The following is a 7962-nucleotide window of genomic DNA, read 5'->3' as shown; positions in this document are numbered from 1 at the left end:
CATGTGACTTCTTTAAATTTAAAAAGGAACACAGACTCACATCAGGACAATTTGTGTAACAAGCTAAGAAAGGACGTTGCTGCCGCAAATGACGATCCTCAAACCACTTCGAAATCACCGCGTCCTGGAGGTGTAAAGTAAGGGTTAATGGAGAGGAACTTCGCAACAGCACAAACACAACACAAACACACATACACGCACATTAATACACAGATACTTACACAGAATGTCCCAGAACTCAACGTAAAGCTGACAGAATTATGGTTCTGAATCAAAACTCCAAAATTAAAAAAAAAAGTGTCGGTAGGTTTTGAATTATAGGCATTTTTATAAAAGTTGTTAATTATAGGCATTTTTATAAAATTTGTTAAACATCAAGTGTCAAACATTTAATCAAGGAGAGAAAAATTCTCCTTAAATGGTGGGAAAAGGGAATGGGGTAGTTTTGAGAAATATGCAATCAATTAACTTTTTTTATAATGATAATCATGATGTTGATAGTAATTTTCCTCCTTTTTTGAACGTCAAGTTTGCAAGATGTTATACTAGTGCTATACTTTAAGTAGCGGGAAAGGTACACGGGTGGAGGGGGTTATGAAATCTCATATAGATTTGATGAGGGTAAATTTTAATTAAATGTAAACAGTTAATTTTCCCTTAACTTGAATGTAGGGTTTGCAGAATTTTAACAAATGTTTAAGTTCAAAAGTAGCAATAAGAACCATGATACTGCTTTAGGGGTAGTAAGGTTAGTTACGGGTGGTTTTAGGAAATATGTCGACAGGGGTATGGGGGAATTTCTTTTAAATCGGACATAGACAGTTATGTTTCTCTTAATTTTAAAGTCAGGTGTGTGAAATTTCATAAATAAATAACAATATCCTGTTATAAGGGCTGGGAAAGGGGAACAGGGTGGTTTCTGAAACATCATGTGGACGGGAAAATGAAAGTGGCTATTTTTAAATCAGATGAAGCAATAAATTTCCTCTTGTGTTTAACATTAATGGTGCTTAATTTTATTTATATATACACATTTTAATTTCTAATGGATGAAAATTATGTTTGGGAGTATTTTTTCAACATTCCTCTTTTATTCTAAATCAGTTAGACAGTAATTTCTCCACTAAATTTAAACGCAAATTGTCCTAAAGTCATCGAAAAGTACAAAAACTTTATTTTAGGGGGTGAGAAAACGTGATGGGGATGTTTTTTATTTAATGTAGACGGTTACCCGGCTCTTCTTTAGGAATCAACTATAGACAGTAATTTTACCCCTATTTTGAATGCAAAGTGAACAAAAAATCATCAAGCACTGTTGAATTTCTGTTTTAAGAGGTGGAAACGGAGTGATCGGGGTGGTTTTTTGAAATCTCGTGTAGGCAATGACCTTACTCGTGTTTTGAAGGTCAAGTGCATACGGAACAAACAAAAACACACACACAACATTTTAATGACGTTTCATTATTTAGAATTCACACACACATATGTGTGTGTATATTCTAAATAATAAAACGACATTAAAATGTTATATGAACTTTAATATTTGATTCTTATTATTTTTGTTTGATTAAAAAAATATAGCTAACCTTTTAAGATAGTGAACTAAGCCATCACTAGTTTATAGAAATATATGATTTTTTTGTTGTGGCTGGAATTAGGCTTGACAAACTATCGCACAGCAGGCATTTGTGAGTCTTGACTTCCCCATGATGACTCGAGCTCTCAATGGAGAACACTCTTCCAGGGGTCACAACCCTTTGGGAAGGGGGGGGGGGGGGTGGTTAGACTCGTAAGGGATCATATTCTGGTCTGCGAAATGTCGGAGCTGTACCTGGTTCTAGAATTTGAGTACACACAGAAAACAATTTTCTGTACTCTTACAAGAGATTCCTTTGAAAAACCAGTTGCCGAAAAATAGTTTGTAATAATACTTCAGTAAACATATAGTGTAACATTGAAAAACATGTGGCTATGGTAAGTTTTGCATATATGAAATACGTTATTCGAGATGATGGTAAGTATTTCTTAAGGAAATTGTCGCATAATTTAATATTTGAATTGATATTTAATTCAAACCAAAAATATTCATATAAATTTTCAGATATTTGTAAATTTGTACATTTGCATTTAAAACAACCGTATCACTACAAAATAGTGTTCTCAGTAATATTGGGTTCAGATTCTTACCCGGGTATTTATGCTTAGTGTTGTTGCCTTACCTCCAATAGCTGAAGTTATTTGTAAACCGTTCCCTGAAAATATTTCCAGTATTAACTGCTCACATATAAAGTTTGAGATGACAAGATAACGTCAAACTGAATTCGATTATATTTTCCATAGTTTAAAGAAAAAATGCTTGAATAAATGTCAATTTTGCCGGCCAGAGCTTACTATGTGTGAATTTAACAGTCATACTACGTTAAAGCCATAGACTAATGATGCATATACAAGCATCACTGACAAAAAAATTATATATATGGTTACGACATTAAACAGCTTATTTGTCAATAGGACTTGAAAATCGTTCCGACTGTGCTGAGATAAAAAAAAAAAGTATTTCTTACATTAAAGTATGTACCGGATCAACCAACAACTCTACATTAGATAATATTAACAAACAAGTTAAAGTACCATTTAAAAATAAACGCACGTGTCATTGTTTGTATTTGGTCAGTTCTATTGGTTAGCCTAATCGTAAGCCAGTGATCGTCCATGCGCATAAGATCAAGAATCCGTCTCCATCATCACTAGTCTATGGATGAAGCAGGGTGGGCCCGACCTAGTCACGGGTGACTTTGCATCAGCGAGGCAGAATGATAAGAGCGACGCTCGCTGGTGCTTCTAGCGTGATATCGTCTCTAAGCGTAAGGCTGCGAACTGGCGCGCAGTCATCTGTTTTGCATAGGGAAATCATGAGAGTTGAGCGGTAACCATAAAACTAAATCGTTTGGGAATTAAAATAAAGGAGTAATACAAGTCCGTTGAGAATATACCTATATATCGCATGTTTAATGCCTACACTTGATTACACGCGCTTTAGAAAGTTTCACTCTTCTAAAATTACAGATTATATAGGAAATACGGGGACAGAACTAATCATCAACCCAGACACCACACGGACATTTCGAGCAGTTTTTTTTTAATTGCGTGTTTTTGACGTGACAACGTCTAATAACTCGATGAACGCCGGCTTCAAGCACGAAAAAGTGTCCCGTTACGCACATTGTTCCGTTACGCTGTGTCCCGTTACGCACATTGTTCCGTTACGCTGTGTCCCGTTACGCACATTGTTTCGTTACGCTGTGTCCCGCAACGCTCATTGTACTCTTCCACCGCATCTATCTCTCTTCCACTCGACTGTTTATAAAGTGAAGTGAAAAGTTAATGTGGTTTTTATTGCTTATTACAACAACAATTTCGGCAATAAAGGTTGATTATTCTTGCATTTTAAAAATCTTATTGCTAGTATAATTTAAAGTATTTATTCTTTTATTATTAAAATAAAAATGATTCAATTTTATTCATAAAGTATGCAATCATTTCATCAATGTTTTGTTTTGACGTTGTCACGTTAAACTATCGTCCGTAAACCGACTTTACAGACAACCAATTTTTTTCTGAAGCTCTGCAAACCGTATGATTGGCCGGGCAGGCGGGGCCTTTAAACACTTAACTGTTCTCACTTCCCGCAGGAACCGTCTCTACACGCCGATGTCGAAGAGACCGCTCAGCCATGATTCATTGAGCGGGAACGGCGCGCAAGGCCGCGATGACGTCAGGTGATGTCACGGCCACGCCTCCCGTCTGGCGGCTGATATCGCGAGCACGCCATTGTCCCGTGGAAAGCCTTCCCCGAAGATTGCTTAGCAAATAACTTTTTAATATGTAGCTATCCAGGGCTAGGAAACCGTTTACATGATTTCACAGTATCTTTAATATAGCTATCCTAACCAAATCAACCATCCACAACGTTTTAAAGTATTCATAATGTAGCTAACCTAACCTAATTGACCATTAGTTATAATGAGTTGTCCAAAATAAAAAATAAAAACGAAGATGCACGATCGGGAGTTTGACTCTCTCGTCTGTGAAAATAAGGCTTCCCTTGTCCCCGTGCGACCGCCGCGCAGTCGTGTCAGGCGTACCAACTTGTTGGAGTCCGTGCCATGTACCAACCTCGCTACACGAAAATACCAACTTTCTGACATCGACCACCTTTTGTCCATCATCAAAAATAAATTTCAGTTATCCTAACATCGGTTATTGTTATTATTATTCCCTGTTTCAAAATCAGTTATTTATAAGCCGTCAAGACTTTTATTCATTTTAATTATTCAGCGATTGCGCTAACTTGTTAAAAGATATCGGTTTTATACTTTTAAAAACTTCTATATGGAAATTATGCTTACAACACTTTTTTGTATAATTATTAATTAATAAAATATTTTTTTTCTTACAAAAATTATAAAGAACTTATGATTGAAAGTGGTATAATATTGTTTTAAATTACTATTTATATTGTAAGTTCTGTTTGGTAGTTAAAATTCCAATCCACGTTACAATGAAATTAAAAAAATGGCTTGCCTATCCATATTGTGTTTCATTTGTTTATAATTATGAAACTAATACTTAATCTCATGTATTCTGTATCACATTTAGGTGGCATAGCACCGTGCTATAACCATGAAAAACATTCTATAGTGTTCATACAATTGTATTAATACACCAGTTTTTGATGTGTAACATCTTAGCTCTCGGTATAAGAAAATTGTGGTAGTAGTAATTACGTGATTGGAACGAAGTCGAATAGAATGAAAGTGTATGGAAAGGAAATGTGTAACCATGGTGCTGCCATCTGTGGTGGATGGAGCGAACCAAAGTCCACAAAGCCAAAGGGAAACTTTGTGGATTAACTGTTTAATGAATTTTAACATCATGTGTAGTATTTTAATAAAATTCCTAGTCAAAATTTAGGTCTAAAGCGGGGGAATTAATGTTTTTTTCCCAGTCTTTTTCTCTTTTATCGGAACTGTTTCATTGTAAATTTGAAAAATTTGGTCTTCAACTGTAGTAGTAGACGTAGCTGCTCCGGCAGCGAATTCTAGAGGCGGGTGCGGAAACTACGTGTGACTCGCGTCCAGAAATTTAATTGAATACACAAATTTGCAAATATTTATCACGCTCGGGGTTATTTAAAAAAAAAAAAAAACTTCGACGTTAAATTTCGTGTCCGAATTTCGTATTATAAGTGTAACTGTAACGCAAGAACACACGAAATTTGTTCGTTGCCGAGGTTAGATGTTACACATCTCTGGCGAGTACTGAAAGTTTCGCTCACAACTTTTAGCACCATCTGTACCAACATCATCGGGACACTTTCTAATATCAATAAATAACGCAGGCTTTCGCGGCCATTCTCTGAAGCTTGCTTGGCCTCTGGGTTGTAGCCGCGTTGAAGACGAAAAAAAAAAAAAAAACACCGAAGTTTCGGTCGAAGTTGCAGTCGCCATCGTCAGGGAAAAGTCAGCCCGTCCCGGCACACAGCCACTCGCAATGGCTCCAAAGGCTCGGTCGCTTGTGCCGAGTTGGTTCTTTTCATTTCCTCGTCATTGCAGATGCTTGAAGGATAAGGATTTCCCTGTGTCCGTAGCCTGCAGGGCCGCAAGTGTCCTCGCCAGATATTCACCAGAAGTTGTTTTCGAGCTGCAAAAGGCCGCGCGAGTGATAATAAGTAGGTATTGAACACTCGCGCGAAATTTACCGCTGTTAGATAATTGTGAAGTAAATATCTGCTGAAAACATTTTTGGTGGAACGTAAAATGCAAGAGATTAATCGTAATAAATTTATGGAAAAAAAATCCCTGGAATAAAAGAAATTACATTAAACTGAAATACAGAAGAAACGACACAGAAAACAGGGTCTCTAAAATATATATTTCCAGTTATTGAGAAGACAGTAACTTCATCGATATTATTTTAAAAAACTATGACTGGAGTTCATTCTCGTTACTAAATAATCAATAGTGAAATTTTGAGCATTTACTATTTAATCGCAAATACATACAACTATAATGAATTAAAAAAAGCATAGATAAAATAACTGTCTAATATAAGCTATATTTTTGAATCTATTGAAGAGTATCAAAAATAGGTTTTAATGCTGTTCGAAAAATGTAGCCTTTTAAAATAACAATTTGTTTATTTTAGGCATTCTTGCGTAACTGACATTTATGAAACTAATTTTAGAATTTAAAGATATTTTTTTTATTTCGATATTTTTTCCGTACCTTGAACGATGTAAAAAATACATTATTCAACAACGTCATAAAAATGGTATTATTTGAGATTCTATTGAATCTGTGATTGGGATTTTAAGTGTGGATCAAAATTATTTACTAAAAAAAATATTTAAAAAATATTTAAAGAGCTAAATATAATTTTAATCAAACCAAAGAATTTCCGTTTAAAAAGACCTAATGAAAAGGAGAAACTGGAATTTTTTACTATTATAAAAGTCATTTCACGAGAAATATGCTAATGCGTTTGTTTTCCTGCGGTCGTATGGTTGGGCTGTCAGACTTAATACGTTTGTAAGGTTTTCACAGTAATGTTTCGATCCTACGTCTTCTTATTATATACGAGTGAGATTGGGGAGATATTACAATAAGCACAATGTAAATAAATTTGTGTTGTAGATGAAACGTAAATACAATAGTATAATTATTAAGCTTGTGTTTCGTGAAATCAGTTATTTTTATCAAGTTTATTCAAAGTTATCGATGCCCCTGAGAAGTGGGGTCTTTTTTAGAATCTTTAAATGTAATTCATACAGTTATGAAATTATGATATACTGAAGTTTTAATTGTCGACTGTGCTCTCCACTGGTGCAGTGTTAGTATTTGAAGCAAATGTTTGGAACCAAGTGCAGGATTTAAAAGCAGATTCGATATTACATTTTTTTAATCTTCATAAATTTTAACTCAAGATATTCAAATATTATTGAAGTTTAATTTCGTACAACGCAGACTTATTTACCAATTAATCACACTTTGCAGTATAAGTGAACATAATTAACTTATATTGTAAGTATCTATGCCTATTTCTAGAGATACTGATAAGAAATGAACTTTGATGATTTCTCAAAACGACCACTTTAAATTCGATGACGCACATTTAAAATTTAAGTTAGAACTGAAGTAAATTGTTATAATTAGCTACATAATATTTACCAACTTTTATTTTGTTAAAATACTCAAAAATTACCAAGTAACACGATTCACCGAAACTGGTTAAAACAACTTGTTATTCAATTGAAATTAAATTTTAGTAGAAGTATTTATATAAATTATTGAATACAAATAGAAAAATAGTTTAAGTGACCTAAATTCTATTGTAGGTGAGATTTATAAACGATCGTAAATAAATTTTTTTGTCAGTTTTAAGCTTCTCTCTTATTGGAGTTATTGTGAATTATTTAAATTATTGTTTAGCCTAGATAAAATGCTACTGTTTGTCATGCACTAACTAGTCACCAAATGTTTGAGAAAATTTTAACGCTAACAATACATTTCTTTTTTAAATCGTTGAGTAAAAGTATTTAATTGAAATATATTGTAGCAAACAGGAAAGTGGTTCGAATACTCTAATGTTTTAAGTTATTCTTACATATGATTTATCTTTTAAACTCATTATAGAATATATATTTTTTTAATATTCGTGGATTCACGAGAATCATATAACTTAATATCGTATTATGTAATTTAGACAAAAAAACTAATTTTTTTTAGAAGTTATAAATCTCAAACACGAATTTTTATCAAATTAATTAGGCGGGATACTAACATACACACACGCGCACCAAAACACATGCACATACCTACACCACACACAACACAACAACAAAGAAAATTTAGGGATCTCACATACAATTTTTTAATTAAAAATAAAATTTAAAATTTACTT

Source organism: Bacillus rossius, chromosome 3, assembly GCF_032445375.1.
Source record: "Bacillus rossius redtenbacheri isolate Brsri chromosome 3, Brsri_v3, whole genome shotgun sequence".
Classification (NCBI taxonomy): domain Eukaryota; kingdom Metazoa; phylum Arthropoda; class Insecta; order Phasmatodea; family Bacillidae; genus Bacillus; species Bacillus rossius.
This window is presented reverse-complemented; position numbering follows the sequence as displayed.